At 38.8% G+C, this 16,684-nt stretch overlaps 1 protein-coding gene across 1 annotated transcript in view; it reads right to left on the reverse strand.

Annotated features, from left to right (window-relative positions):
* LOC117989542 (connectin-like) overlaps window positions 1-12,168 on the reverse strand; it is a 29,308-nt gene extending 17,140 nt beyond the window's left edge. The window contains exon 1 of the mRNA XM_034976908.2: window positions 12,112-12,168. The gene's annotated coding sequence lies outside the window, so the exon portion shown is untranslated. The remainder of the gene's footprint in view (window positions 1-12,111) is intronic.
* Window positions 12,169-16,684: the final 4,516 nt, after the last annotated feature.

Here is a 16,684-nt window from a genome sequence, read left to right on the forward strand (position 1 = left end):
TTCCAAAACCACTACAAAGTAAAAAATAACTTTTGTTTCTACACCTGTATGTTTGTATGAAGTCGGGCGAGCATAATAAAAGAAACTAAAAATCAAAGCCTGAAGCTCGCCCGACTTCAACATACATACAGGTGTAGAAACAGAAGTTATTTTTTACTTTGTAGTGGTTTTGGAAGTCGGTTTTTTTTAAATATATATATATATATTTCACTTGAAACTCCAGACTCCCTCATAAAGAAATTCAAACAAGTTCTTTTTACACGCAATTTCATATTAATTACTAGCTTATGCCCGCGACTTCGTTCGCATGTACTACACAAATTTCGAACCCCTATTTTACTCCCTTAGGGGTTGCATTTTCAAAAATCCTTTCTTAGCGGATGTCTACGTCATAATAGCTATCTGCATTCCAAATTTCAGCCCGATCCGTCCAGTAGTTTAAGCTGTGCGTTGATAGATCAGTCAGTCAGTCAGTCAGTCACCTTTTCGTTTTATATATTTAGATAATGACATAGCTACATATTATATTTTTTTGTAATACCTATTACATACAGCTGGTAGCCGATCAGCTTTAAGCTAAAGTGGCCAATTTGTTGTAAGACACGTACTCGTTTTAGCCGCGGGAGGTAAATTATAAGCGTTATTATTTACAGAACTTTGGGCAATAGGGTATTTATCTTCTTTTTAAGGGTCTTAATTTGATCCTAAAGTGATAATAAACTACCAAAAAAATTACAAAAATTTTAGTCGATCGATAAGTGCAATAAAAATACATCAGTACCCGTAGTACAAGACTTTACGTCTCACCAAACCAAACCAAATTCGAGAGTCGAAATACTTCCGCGTTACAGTAAACTGGATCTTAAATGCCTTGTTTTATAGCTCAAGTTTGTCTACACTTCTACAGCCAGCGCTCTAAGCGGAAACATTGCGAAATTAAAATCAGTGGCATTGAATATTTGACTTCAATTCAAGGCTGTTTAGGTCCATTTTACTGTAACGCGGAAGTATTTCGACTCTCGAATTTGGTTTGGTTTGGTGAGACGTAAAATCTTGTACTACGGGTACTGATAAGCAAAAACGTTACCCGCCATCTTTTTAGGTTCATGAGCTGTCATGACGTCACGCGGATGCGTACTCTAGGTGATTTTCCAACTCAGTGTCTAACAATAAATGATAGCCACCGAGGTTGGTTTGTTCTACATTGCTGCTTCACTGGGTGACATTAAAACATTTTTTCGTAGAAAACCTTCAACGGATTAAAAAAATGAGCTCGGTGGCTATCATTCGGTGTTGGAAACTGAGTTAGCGAATCACTCTGCTCACTGGAAGGGCGTCATACTAGTTTATCGCTCCATAGTATACTTCTGTTTATGTAGTAACGCTGTCACACGAGTATCTAGATATAGACATCTAGGTACTCATGTGATGCTGTGCCCTGAAACAAGTCGGGTCTGCCTAACGACGTAATTAAATGTGTCTTAATGAGAGTCACACTAAACGTATTTACTTTGAATTAAAACTGGCTCATTTTAGGGTTCTATAGTATCTTCAGAGAAAAAATGAACCCTTATCACTTCGTGTTCTGTCTGTCAAAACTGTCTGGTGGGAGGCTACGGCCGTGGCTAGTTACCACCCTACCGGCAAAGGCGTGCCGCAAAGCGATTTAGCGTTTCGATACGATACCGTGTAGAAACCAAAGGGGTCATGGGTTTAGTAAAAACTGCCATACCTACTCCTTCCAGGTTAGCCTGCTTCCATCTTAGACTGCAGTTTCTACCAGGTGAGATTGCAGTCAAGGGCTAAAATAAAAAGTAAAAATAAAAAACCGTCAAAGGGATCAAAAACTTCAGAATACAATTTTTTTAATATTTTTTTTTTATAATTTTCACACACACACAATAGGTACTTCCCGTTAACCTAAAATCAGGAAATTTGGCAGGTAGCAATGTCTTATAGCACAAGTAAAGGGAAAATCCGAAAACTGTTAATTTGTGATTGCATCCCAAAAATATTAAAAAGTGTTATTTCTTGTGAAATGGTACGGAACTCTTATTGTGCGAGTCCGACTCGCACTTGACCGAATTTTTGAATAGATTTCTGTCCCTTTTCCGTATATAGTAATGCTAAGAGTCTTAGGTCTTTTCAAAGCAACTTGACATACTTAGGCGTAACCTTAGGCTAAATTTGGACTAAAGACAGATTAAAACTTACTAAGATCTAACTAAGTAGGTACCTATACATAATATTTGCAAACCTGATCCATGCGTTACGTCTAAAAAAATCTTAAAGTACTAAACTTAATTTACGGGCATAATCTTTTATACACAGTCAAGTTTAAACTTGCTTTTAACGGATTCAGTCAATTTTAAACTTGCTTTTGACGGATTTGACGCATTTGAAAAGTTTATTGTGTGTATAGTACTCAGACAAGCCGCCAAGCGCTTACAAGCACGAAGAAACCAATATGGTGTTTTTTCTGTTTGTGTGGAAAAAAAAAAAAAATTTGAATAGTACCTACATAGAAGGTAAATCATGGACTAAGAGCCCACACGTGCCAGACCTTCGTCTAAATATATAAAAGGAAAAGGTGACTGACTGACTGACATAGACTGTATTTTATTTCAAAAAAATTAGAGATCCCTACGAAAATTGTAATAAGCTTGCCGTGCGAAGCTGGCGCGGGTCGTTAGTAATACCTAATATAAAATGCGAAAGTGTGTTTGTTTGCTAACTTATTGGTGCAACGGGTCGAAGTGATTTTTTTGGACGGATATAGTTAAAGACCTGGAGATTGCATAGGCTACTTTCATCAAAGAGTTGCCACGGGATTTTTAAGTATCAATCCACGCGAATGAAGTCACGGGTATCAGCTAGTCAGTATCCTTATTATAAATGTGAAAGTGTGTTTGTTTGTTTGTCCTTCAATCACGTCGCAACGGTGCAACGGATTGACATGATTTTTTGCATGGGTCCTGGAGAGTGGCATAGGCTACTTTTTATCCCGAAAAACCAAAGAGTTCCCACGGGATTTTCGAAATCCTAAATCCACGCGAATGAAGTCACGGGTATAAGCTAGTGTTCTCATAATAGGACCACAAGCCAGTCTAAGCACAACCAATCGCAAACAGACAGCCAATCGAATTAGAGCTTAATCCTTAGCTTACTGGTGTCCACTATTACCACCGCACTAAAGTCACGATAAGCCAGCTTGATATTACGTTCTAAATCTCCTGCATATCATTATTAAGAGAATCCGTAGATTATTTTCTAGGCCCAAAGACAAGGATAATAATATAACATTTTCAAAATTAAACTAAAGTAGGTAAGTAACTCTATTAAATAACATTTTTAGGGTTCCATAACTCAAAAGGAAAAAAGGAACCCATATAGGATAGAAATAAATAAAGATAATAACAATGAACCAAAAGCTTAATTTGTTTCAGCGGATTATAGCAAATTAAGCTTTTGGTTCATTGTATATCAAGGACTTCCGCAAAATAACGCCTGCTTCTATACAAAGACAATACCTTCTACAAAGCAACGCAGACTGGTATACAACAAAAACCCCACTTTCCTCAACTTGTCCCACGAAACTGGTACCTATTAAATCAGGACCGACTATATTATTTTAAATTCACGAGACATAAATCACGAAATTCGCCCTGAAAACCTTTTTTGGCAGCTCTGCGCCTTGCTTGTGCCAAGTCGACGAAAAATGCTTCAAGTGATCATGGTTGGGGATTCATCAAAAATTACACTGTACTGAGCTAAAAAGTGGCTGACATGAATAATAAAACAGATGAGTGAAAAAATGCAGGATCTTTATTGAAATAAGTACTATGTTTAAATTACTGCCAATCGGCACTTGACCAGCGTGGTCTCAGTCTGAAACGAGACCCGTGCTCCGTAGTGAGCCGGCGATGGGCTGATCATGATGATGATGATGATTTTTTTACTCTCTTTATTTTCCTTTAGTCCCGGTTTCCAAGCGTATGCTAACTGTGTAACGAAATTAACAGACAGATAGATAGACAGACAAACATTATTTTCATTAGGGTGGACTTCTACTATCTTTATTCATTGTCTACTGGGAGTTATATCACCAAGTGAGATCGCCAGTCAAAGGTTATCTTATAATCGATAAGAAAAACCATAAACCATAATAATAACAATTTGACGTGTGTTTTTGTCATTACGACCCCATTTCTTGACGAGCGCTTGATCGGAAAAAAATTGTGATTGATAATAATAAAGTAATGCGAGGGTGGAATGACCCAGTTGTGACCGAGTACATCAAACTATAATAATATAATATGACTAGCAGATGCCCGCGACGTCGTCCGCGTAAAATTTCTGGTAGAAACCAGAAACCATGAGATCTGAAATTTTCCCGCTGCAAAAGGCCTCACTTATCTACTCACTCAGTCTCACCTTAAGACACGGAACCCAGAATACCTAAATGCCAATTTTCATATCTCTAACTTCAAAAACATAGGATTTTCAATAACCCTTCCACCCCCATTTTACTCCCTTAGGGGGGAATTTAGTTAGATCCTTTCTACCCCCTAGAAATAGCCTACATTTCAAATTTCAAGTAAAAATAACAATAGTTAAAACTTTTCTATAAAAACATCTCCCCCTATTTTACTCCCCTTAAGGAGGGAATTTCTCAAATTGACTTATACATATTTTTATTATTTAAAGCTAAACCTAACCTAAATGTCGATTTTCACGTCTCTAACTCCAAAAACATAGGACTTTCATACAACCTTCGGCCCTCCCCTTTCACACCCTTAGGGGAGGAAATTTTCAAAACCGTTTCTTAGCTGACACCTACGTCCTAGAAAGAACCTACCTTTCAAATTTCAAGTTTGTAGGCTTTATTGTTTCTGAGATTTCGTGATTAGTCAGTCAGTCAGTCAGTCAGTGAGTGAGTGGTATTTCTCTTTTATATATTTAGATTGAGCCAAATCGGTGTAAGATTATTGGAATTATAACTGAAGCGATTACAATGTGGCTTTACCCTAAAAGTAAACATTACTTAATAGCACTTTCTTTAATGGTAAGCTTTAGGTAAGAACAATTTTCTTGTTGATTTAATGATTTTTGGGTTGTGCGACTTAATATTTACTTGCTAATGTCCGCAACTACTTCGGGGATATAAGTTATAAATCCCGTGGGAGCTTTTTCATTTTACGGGATAAAAAGTAGCCTATGTCACTCTATGCCCATGCAAAAAATTAACTCAATTCGTTGCTCCTTTGGGACCTAATTAAAGGACAAACTATTAAACCAATAAACCGAGAAATAAACACTTTCGCATTTATAATAAGGGTACTGATTAGAATTTAAATTATAGAGGAAGTAACTTATAAAATGTTATGGAAAATTTTCTTTATATAATCTTCAATAGAAAGGTTATTTAGAAATTCCACCCGAGTGAAATCCGAAGGAAATTTTTCACATAATACAGGCAAGTTGTATAAAAATTAATCCGAAAATCCGATAGATCTCTCAGCATGAATAATACCGTGATTTTCATTTGCGAAGGATTCCATCGTCCGTAATAGAGATCCAATAAAGAACAAAAGGACATTCCGTTCACACATTACATTCTTCGCATCGACACGAAACTTGCTATGCCCGCACGAATCCCTTATTTACACCCCAAATCGTCTGGGCAGAAATAAATCAACCTTTTACACGAATTCGATCTGATAACACAAAAGCAATGAACTACATTATTCACGTGATTAAAATCGTATCGATTTTTAATCGAGATAATTAGCAGCAAAATATTATCGGTTACTAGCTATTGCAACATCATCTCAATTCTGGACGTATTGTCGTATCATTATTGTGAAAGGTCTCCTCCCAGAATAAGGAGATTTAAACTTTGGTTTGAAAGAAACAGGGTGCATGCCTGAGAATTATACTTAGAATACATCGATGTATTCTGAGACTTAAATCCACTACGCACGGTCAACTAGTCAAATTTTTACACTACACACGACGACTTCCATAAAAATTACAGACTCTAACGATCGCCGTCGACTGAGTCGCCGGGCGACTAGAGTGCCCGTGCATAATGGGATATTGTGCGAAGACTGCTAATTCTCACTTGGCCGTCGTGAATCGTGATAGACTATGGCCTAAATGCTTCTCATTTTGAGAGAGGAGACCTGTGCTAACTGTTGGACTGGCGATCAGTTGAGAGAACTTTAAACAAATGATATTTAATTGCTTGAATGCATATTCGCACGAATTCCTGAAAGGCCGGCAACGTATTTTTGGTTCCTCTGATACTGCAAATGTTCATGCACGGTGGTAATCACTTAACATCAGGCGACCCGCCTGCTCTTTTGTTCGCTATTTTTATTCAAAAAAATAACTAAAAAGTTAAAGGTGCGTTGTAGCTGGTTCATATTCTTCAAGCCTAATTTTACAGGTTTATTATGCACTGTACATGCTATCTTTGTTATATATGTCTATTGTTTTAGTTTTGGTGTACAATAAAGCATATTTTACTTTACTTTACTTTATACAGCGTGCCCGGGATCTAACTCCAGATTCCTACGAATGTGAAGCCGAAATCTTTAACTTTTGTTGCTCACCTTATACATCTCACATATCAGCAACTTGGTTGTACGTACGAGTGACGTAAAAGTACGTACGCCAGCGTTCAGGATCGGTTGAGGATAAATCGTTTATTGTGTCCCGTCACGTCCCGGGCGATCCCTTCCTGGGACGAGATCAGTAATTCCGTATTCATGGCTATCCATGTATTTTGTATTGAGCAATTTTTTGATCGGTTTTTCTGTATAAATCGTCAGATATGGAATAATAGAGATTCAGGGACGTGTAGCTTAGCTTAGTCACAGAGATTAGTGCTTAGTAAAGACAGCGTATCACATTAATATTATTACGGCGAAAATTTTATTATGTATGTGTGTTACTCTTTCAGGCAAAACTTAGAAATTATAAATTTCCATTCCCAAACCCGGGACTTCTCATTTATGAGACACAGCGCTCACCACTGAGCCGGGGAGGTCGTCAAAGCTAGTGTTAGGTCGATTGCTGATAGTGTGTTAGATGGACTGTTGGAAGACTGGACACGGCCTAACACGCTCTGACAATCGCGGGGGGTCTATGGTTTTGACTAGACTCTAGACTCTATGGGACGCTTGGGATATGAAAGTTCATTGTACCGACTTGTAAATTAATTAAATAAGAAACAGTGATTAAAATGTATGTTAAAGTATATCAAAGTGGGTTTTCATTTTAACACTAGTTATTATATTAATAAAGGTTGTTGTTGAAAACTCTTTAAGTTGATGGCACGGAAGACGTTAAGCACAAAACTTGAAGGAGCAAGCACAATCAAACAACTCTCAAAGTATAAACTGTTTACTGTTTATAATTATTTAAGTCTCGTCAAATTTTCAAGTTAAACAATAGAGGTTTCAGTGCAATGAAGCGACTTTCTTTTGATGATGTTTTTGGCAGAGGAGTTTGAAAAAATCGGCCAAGTGCGAGTTGAACTCGCAAACGAAGGGTTCCCTACCACCGTATAAGAAATAACACTTTTTAATTTAGTGAATTTTCATGGCAGCCTAGTTATATTTAGTTTTGTTTTGCCTGCTCAAGCAGCTTGATGCGCCCGTCAAGCAGCTTGAGCCAGCAAAAGGCACTTTTCTCATTTCTCGAACTCTGTCTCTTTTTAGGTTAGTCTATAATAAGTGCAACTTTAATCATAGAATTCTGTGACATGGCAGTTATATATGAAACTAATTTTATAACTGACTTAATCTTTGACCTCTTTCTATTAATATAATTAAGTAAAAAACATACTTGATAAAATGTTGTTACTACATAGTTTAAGCTGTGATAGCCTAGTGGTTAGGACGTCTGCCTTCTAATCGGAGGTCGGGGGTTCGATCCCGGGCACGCACCTCTGACTTTTCGGAGTTATGTGCGTTTTAATTAATTAAATATCACTTGCTTTAACGGTGAAGGAAAACATCGTGAGGAAACCTGCATGCCTGAGAGTTCTCCATAATGTTTACAAAGGTCTGTGAAGTCTACCAATCCGCACATGGCCAGCGTGGTAGACTATGGCCAAAACCTTTCTCATTTTGAGAGGAGACCCGTGCTCTCTAGTGAGCCGGCAATGGGTTGATCATGATGATGATGATGACATAGTTTAACCGTATTTACAACCACAATAATTACAATGCATTTGCAACTTGCAATGAAAAAAAGATTAAAAAAAGTTCTACATAAATCTAAAGTCCAACGACTTACGTTTTTGCATGTCTGTGGTATTTATAAAGATTAAGTGAGCTTTGTAAGCGGTGCGTGTTTTTGCTAACGTCCGATTTTCGTGCCGCCCTTAATAGGTCTCCTTAATTACTAGGTTTTAGACACGAGACCCATTGTTGTTAGAAACCGTTTAAGAAAATGTATTTACTTTGAGATTGTGACTCCCTATAACTATTACTTTTTAAATGTAGAGTAACAATCAGTACCTTGTTATAAATGGAAAAGTTTGTTTGTTTCTTTGGTTTGTTGATTTGTTAGTTTGTTGGTTTGTCGTTCAATCACGTCGCAACGGTGCAACGGATTGACGTATTTTTTTGCAACCGTTTTTCATAGTACCTTGGCACATCGTCTATAACTAAAAAGCGGGACATTTTCACCCATTGGTATTCAGGGATAGTATGATAGCATTAGACCTGCCCTATAACCTCTCAATGGGATCGTGACGTTTTGCTAAATACCCTGAATACGTCCATTAATAAATATTTGCAACGTGTCATCCCTAAAAATTAATACCACGAAATATCATGAGAGCATATCAAATAGATTGTAGCTGTTAGAGTAATAGTTTCTAATATGAAATCGCTTTTCGCTGAGTGGACATGACTATTGAATACTTGTGTATAAAGTAGACTTGGAACTGGTCCAAGGGTTCGATATCCAATAAAACGCATTATTATTATTATTATCATCGTTCGGACAATTTACGATAATTTCACTTGCGTATTACTGTCGTATTTTAGTACTAATACCAATAAAAATATAACTTTACTAGCTGAATTGTCCCGGCTTTGTTCTAGTGGCATTTGTGAATATCGGTGAGTACCTAGATAAAATTTTCAAAAATCCTGAAAAACTTACTGCTACATTTTAGCCCTAAATTTGAAAAAAAAAATAACGAACTTTCATACAAACTTTCAGCCCTTATTTAACTCATTTGGAGGTAAAATGTCTAAAAACTCTGAAACACATATTTCTTCAATTTTAAACAAAAACCCAAATATAAATTTTCACAGATCTTTGATCCTCTTGATCAAACTTTGTACCTCTTTTAAGCCGGTGGAATTTGCAAAAATCCTTTCTTAATTCTTAGTGAATGCCTACGTGATAAAAGTAACTTATTGTCGAAATTTCAAGTTTCTGACTCCAGCGGCTTAGGCTGTGCTTTGATCATAGAGGTAGTGCTAAAGTTGGCGTTGATAGGTCAGTCAGTCAGGGGCAATGCATTGCACGCTCAATAGTCAGGAACGTTTAAATGCGGAAAACTGCACGGAAAGAAAAAGAAAGGATGGAGTGCTCTTCAAAGGATGAAGGAAATGAAAAGACCAAATTTGGACGCACAAAGTTTGGCACACACCTAGTATACGACGACTTGCCTGGCGCGGGCGCAGTGGTAAGCACTGTGGTCCTATTAGTGGGAGGTCCCGGGTTCGATTCCTGGCAGGGGTTTTATAATTTCGAAATTTCTGGTCTGGTCTGGTGGGAGGCTTTGGCCGTGGCTAGTTACCACCCTACAAGCCAAGCCGTGCCGCGAAGCGATCCGGTACGATGCCGTGTAGAAACCAAAGGGGCATGCGTTTAATAAAAACTGCCATACCCCCTCCAGGTTAGTCTGCTTCCATTTTAGACTGCATCATCACTTACCACCAGGTGAGATTGCAGTCAAGGGTTAACTTGTACCTGAATTAAATAAAATACAACTGCTCTGGCTGACCCGCCCCAATTTTGTTTCGTTGTTTTGTTTCGATGAGTTAATATAAATCCTGAAAAACCCTTTCGTTACGGGGTCAACCATAATATGAAGTAACCCCCAGTTTATTGTACATCATCATCATCATCATCAGCCTGTGGACGTCCACTGTTGGACATAGGCCTTCCCTAAAGAGCGCCACCACACCCGGTCCTCAGCCTTCCTCATCCAGCCACTTCCTGCCAGCGTCTTTATATCGTCAGTCCATCGTGTTGGAGGGCGTCCCACACTACGCTTGCTTAAACGCGGTCTCCACTCAAGGACTTTCCGGCTCCAACGGCCATCGCCTCTACGACAGACATGACCTGCCCACTGCCACTTCAGCTTGCTAATAGTTCGGGCTATGTCAGTGACCTTGGTTCCACGGTTGGACGAAGGTTTATTGTACGCCGTTCGCAAAAATTTCACGAGCGATGTGATTGAAAAACAGAGTTGCAATAACCACATCAGTTTTTGATTGAATTTCACCCATAGGAGTCGTGTTACTTTTGAAATGTCAGGCTATTCATTCCCCTAACTGGCGATTATAGAAATCGAACTTGAAGACGGAAGTTTTTTTTTTAAATTCAGATACAAGTTAGCCCTTGACTGCAATCTCACCTGGTGGTAAGTGACGATGCTGTCTAATATGAAAGCGGGCTAACCTGGAATGGGTATGGCAGTTTTTAATAAACCCATGCCCCTTTGGTTTCTACACGGCATCGTAACGGAACGCTAAATTAGAGCCTCAATAGCTCAACCGGTATAGGAGTGGACTGAAAACTGAAAGGTCGACGGTTCAAACCCCGCCCGTTGCACTATTGTCGTACCTACTCCTAGCAAAAGCCTGACGCTTAGTTGGAGAGGAAAGGGTAATATTAGTCATTTAACATGGCTAATATTCTTTAAAAAAAAAAAAAACACTTGGCGGCACGGCTTTGCCAGTAGGGTGGTAACTAGCCACGGCCGAAGCCTCCCACCAGACCAGACCAGAAAATTAGAAATTATAAAATTCCAAATCCCCGCCAGGAATCGAACCCAGGACCTCCCGCTAATAAGACCACAGCGCTTACCACTGCGCTAGGGAGGTCGTCGGAAGGGATAGAAACACCAGAAAGAGGAGGATAGAGTACTGTGGTTTAGCTTGTTTATATGAAGTGTAGCTTTGTAAGTAGTGTAGCGACTTCGTCCGCGTGGACTACACAAATTTCAAACCCCTATTTCATCCCCTTAGGGGTTGAGTTTTCAAAAACTTAACGGATGCCAACGTCATAATAGCTATCTGCATACCAAATTTCAGCCCGATCCGTCCAGTAGTTTGAGCTGTGCGTTGATCTAAGATAAGTCAGATACTTTTTCCTTTTATGTATTTACTGCTAGCTGACTAGCTGATCCGCCTGGCTTCGGATGAAATTACTACAATCACATGATCATCGTCATCATAATAATATGGGTAGTGAATATAGACTCCTAAACCTGCTTTAAGTTTGTTTGGTAAAAATGAAAATATTTAAAAAAAATGTTCGTATCATTGGTCAAAAGAACATCCAACGTAAACTATTAGAGTAATAACATGTAATATAAAGTTCTGCAGAGTTGACTCGGCTACAGGATTTGGATGATTGCCAAATCCCCTGCCGTGCTGTGTTTTTGTGACCATCATATCAATAGACCGTTTTGGTTTGTAGCTTAGATTTTAGGATTTTAACTCATTGAGAGTCATTGCACAGACCTTTATGTCAGCCCAAGCAAAATCACTGCAACTGCAATTCTTTTATTTACACACTGCCCAAGAAAAGGAGTGTATAATGTTTTCAGGGTTCATCTAAATAATATAAAAGGAAAAGGTGACTGACTCACTGAGTGACTGACTGATCTATGAACGCACAGCTCAAACTACTAGACGGATCGGGCTGAAATTTGGCATGCAGATAGCTATTATGACGTAGGCATCGGCTAAGAAAGGATTTTTGAAAATTCAACTCCTAAGGGGGGAAATAGGGGTTAGAAACTTGTGTAGTCTTTACGAAATTGTAGAAATTACGTAGGTACCTACTTACTTTTGTTTTCACTGCAAGTTATGCGCTATTTTCTTTGGTCGTCTGTCTATTCATGCCTGTAAAAAGAAAAAAGTTTGTCAAAAAAACACCGGCCAAAGGCGAGTTGCACTCGCGCACGAAGGGTTCCGTGCCATTATCATAAAATCGCCAAAAAAATCATGTCTGTTGTATGGGAGCCTCCTCAAATATTTATTTTATTCTGTTTTTTAGTATTTGTTGTTTGTTATAGCGGCAACAGAAATACATCAGTGAAAATTTCAACTGTCTTACTGTCACGGTTCATGAGATACAGCCTAGTGACAGATGGACAGACAGACGGAAGGACCGCGGAGTCTTAGTAATAGGGTCCCGTTTTACCCTTTTGGTACAGAACTCTAAAAAGATTAGCTGATGACTTCATCCGCGTTAGATTTAGATTTTTAAACATCCTGTGGGAACTCTTCAATTTTCAGGAATAAAAAGTAGCTTATGGCTGTCCTTAGGATTTCATGTCGATAGCTCACAGAAATGTGACTGTGACCATTGACTTATAATATTATATTACTTCGTATGGACAGCGTTATTGAACAAACAAAATGGCACGAACTCATTGGTGCTATAGCACCAATGCAACCTCAGTGAAGTCTGGATTTCAAACGATTCGTTCATACGTATCTAAGAGGTGGCGCTGATTTATTTGGTTTCTAAACCGTGAAAAATTTTGTTCGCTTGGACATATCTTGTCATTTATATCGATGACAGTAGCATAGAGGATTCTATTTTTACCATTTTGGTCATCATCATCATCATCATCATGATCAACCCATAATCGGCTCACTACAGAGCGCGGGTCTCCTCTCAGAGTGAGAAGGGTTTTGGCCATAGTCTACCACGCTGGCCATGTGCGGATTGGTAGACTACACACACCTTTGAGAACATTATGGAGAACTCTCAGGCATGCAGGTTTCTTCACGATGTTTTCCTTCACCGTTAAAGCAAGTGATATTTAATTAATTAAAACGCACATAATTCCGAAAAGTTAGAGGTGCGTGCCCGGGTTCGAACCCCCGACCTCCGATTAGAAGGCGGACGTCCTAACCACTAGGCTATCACTGCTTATTAGCCATTTTGTTAGGGAACCCTAAAAAGATTGCTGACAAAAAATGTATTATATTATGACCGCTTCACGAGAATTTTACGTATTTATTACAGTCGTCTGGTTCAAATGTCGTCTCGGTCAAGGCTCATGTTTATTTAGAAGGCTTTAGAGGCTCGATAAATTCGGTAGAAGTAAATTGAGTTTGTGATTTGTAGGCGTAGTTGGGAATAAGTGTATGTGCTCGGTAACGATGCAAAGTGAGCTATTTTCAAAAAAATACCTGTATTTTTTTCTATTACAAAAGCTGTGATAGCCTAGTTGTTAGGGCGTCCGCCTTGTAATCGGAGGCCGGGGGTTCGATCCTTGGAACGCAACTCGAACTTTTCGGTAATTAAGTACTATTTGCTTTAGGCAGTTGTCCGACCACACCGGCGAGAAAACAACCAACTATCGGCGATTTTCTCTCTCAAGAAACGCACAATAATGTACCTTCCTACATTCCGTGTAAACGGAAGAGATGCATATATACCTATATCAAAAGTTGCTCTCTGAGTGTTCATATTGCCGGCGACGACTCGCTTTTCTAGTTTTGTCGCTGAGCGACGAGCTTTCAAAAATAAACTCGCTCAGCGATATTCGTTAACGTTGAACACGTGTGCACGCGCAGGTTTGCACAGGACTGAGAGACCGCGGGTAAATGGCGCGAGTAATCGCTCGTCGCACTTGTCACACTCGTTTATAGCCCGGCGACAAAACTATCGAAACTACACACTCGCTTCCCGCTGATTGTCAACATCGTCGGCGGTCGGACCACTGCCTTAACGGTGCAGGGAAAACATCGTGAGGAAAAAATGTAATGCTCAGCTGCTGAGGAAAAGCTGCCCAGACAAAAGTAGCGCATGGGCATTCCTTTATTTAACTTATTTAAAATTAAGTTGTTTCATCATATAAAACGACTTAAAATGTTAATTTATACATCTTTGAAAGCAAACAATATCAAGTATATTTTGTATGAAAATTATCCTCTGAAAATACTACAGCTTTATGCAGACTATTAGGAGCTTATTAATGTCACAGCGCAAAGCAAAGAGTTTTACTAAAAAGTCTCGCATAAAATGGTAACAAGGCTCAACAAAGCGCGTTTAAAATTGCTTTAAACTAGAGCTCTGCCCAGAATAAGTTAACAGCTGTTTTAAGGAAAAAACAAAATAAGCAAAAACCCAAAAACCATACCGGTCACTACCTATACATGTATGGTTTTTGCATAAAAAAAAAAATACAGGCATAGTCCACTCTGGGGTAAGTATTGACAAAAAAAATAAAAAATGACAGTTTTAGCCATCATTCATCCATGGTTTTAGTTTTTATCCATCTTTGTCATTCACTGTACCGCGTACGTTATACATCTTAAATCGCGGTAATAAAGATCATGTTTTACGAACCTGGGAAGATTTCCACCCCTGGGGCGAGTTTGATTGGCGAATACTTCCCCCCGATATAGGTTCTATACCCCCAATGTAAGGGTAACTCAGTCGCTTTTTGAAACGGAATAATTTATGAACGTAAGTACGTTTAGAGGATTAGATATTTTTGGGGGTTGAATTTTAGTGATTCGAGATTAAAGTTTGAACTCCGAGGGTTAAAAGGAATTTATTAGCAAAGGCTTTTGAGGTTAATGAAATGAAAATATTTTTGAGTTTTTAATGTAAGCGGTTTTCTAAGCACAAGGTTGTGGGTTCGATTCACGGTTCAGATCAGAAAAGAATAGATTTCAAAATCCCACGACTTTATCCGCGTGGACTACAAAAATTTCAAATCCCAGTTTTACCCCCTTAGGGGTTGAATTTTCTAAAATCGTTTCTTAGCGTATTTCTACGTCGTAATAACTGTCTGCATGCCAAATTTCAGCCCGATCCGTTTAGTAGTTTGAGCTGTGCGTTGATAGATCAGACAGTCAGTCACCTTTTCCTTTTATAAATTTAGTTAACAACAAAACTTAATTCATACAGTAAGATAATATTTTCTTTGACAAATAAATACTCATTCATTCACATTTAGTATGACTGTTAATAACATAACTTTGGCGAGCGAACTTTAACGCCGTAAACCGTGAGTTAACTGTAAGCACATTAAACTTTACCGGGAATTCATTCCCGCGCTCGGGTACACGTGTCATTAAAATATACACATTTAACTTTATACGGGCGAGGTTCGTATGTTATAGTTCAACTATGTTGCTGCGTAAACTGTATTACAATTCACGACAGTTATGGTAGCCCAAGAGAGGATTTTTGGATTTACTCGAGCGCGTCAGGTAAAGACAAGGTAAGTTAGTTAGATGCAGAAAAGCGTGCATTTCATTCATGACACAAGGAAATGGGAGAGTCACAAAGTTTCAAAAAACAGCCATGACTTTTGGTTGCGTCCAAATCGTCAGTTTTTTGGATAGGAGCTACTTGAGTGTTCACTTAACATCCCTTCTCAATATCTGACGCGCTGGGTAAATATTTTTCTTTTTTTTTCTTTTTTTTTATAGACTCGCGAGTGGCTGCAATTAAACCTGGTGGGTCATCATATAACCTTGTTTTTTAGTATCTAATCTTAAAAATCCAATACGTCCACACGACGCTCGAGTAAATCACCTACTATTGGCACTGGCAGGCGTCAATGTGAATACATTTTGACGCAGGTAGCCATAAAGTAGCCCTATTCTTCTTTGATTGTACGTCACCACAATCTAATATTTGAAAATATATCAAAGGAAAAGGTGACTGACTGACTGATCTAACAAAGCACAGCTCAAACTACGGGTCGGACTGAAATTCGGCATACTGACAGCTATTATGACATAGACATCCGATAAGAAGGGATTTTTGAAAATTCAACCCCTAAGGGGGTGAAATAGGGGTTTGAAATTTGTATAGTCCACGCGAACGAAGTCGCAGGAATGAGCTAGTTTGACATGATATATCGTCAATTCAGGATCAAACCTATAGTTTGTTAGTAGTTCACTCTGAGCAATCTTCAGTAAAAGAAAGTTCATCATCATCATCATCACGATCAACCCATCGCCGGCCCGTCGGGTCTCCTCTTAGACTTAGAGTGAGAAGGGTTTAGGCCATAGCCGGCCACGCTGGCCCAATGCGGATTGGCAGACGTATATAGCTTTAGTGGATTTTTTTTTCATACATTTACCTACATACTGATCAAGACTTGCAAGCTTCAACCGTTAAAATAAAAACCGATCAAGTGTGAGTCGGACTTGCACACAAGGGTTCCGTATCATCGTACAAGAAATAACACTTGTTAGTTTTTTTAATTTTTAGAAATACACATTCGGTGAAAATCTCACTTCTCTACCTATTAGATACCTACTATACGGTTCACGAGTTAGGTACAGCCCGCTGATGGACAGACGAACGGACGGAGGGACAGCAGAGGCTTAGGATCCCGTTGGTATCTTTGGGATACGGAACACTAAAAACGAATCAATGA

This window comes from Maniola hyperantus, chromosome 16 (genome assembly GCF_902806685.2).
Source record: "Maniola hyperantus chromosome 16, iAphHyp1.2, whole genome shotgun sequence".
In the NCBI taxonomy this organism is placed as follows: domain Eukaryota; kingdom Metazoa; phylum Arthropoda; class Insecta; order Lepidoptera; family Nymphalidae; genus Maniola; species Maniola hyperantus.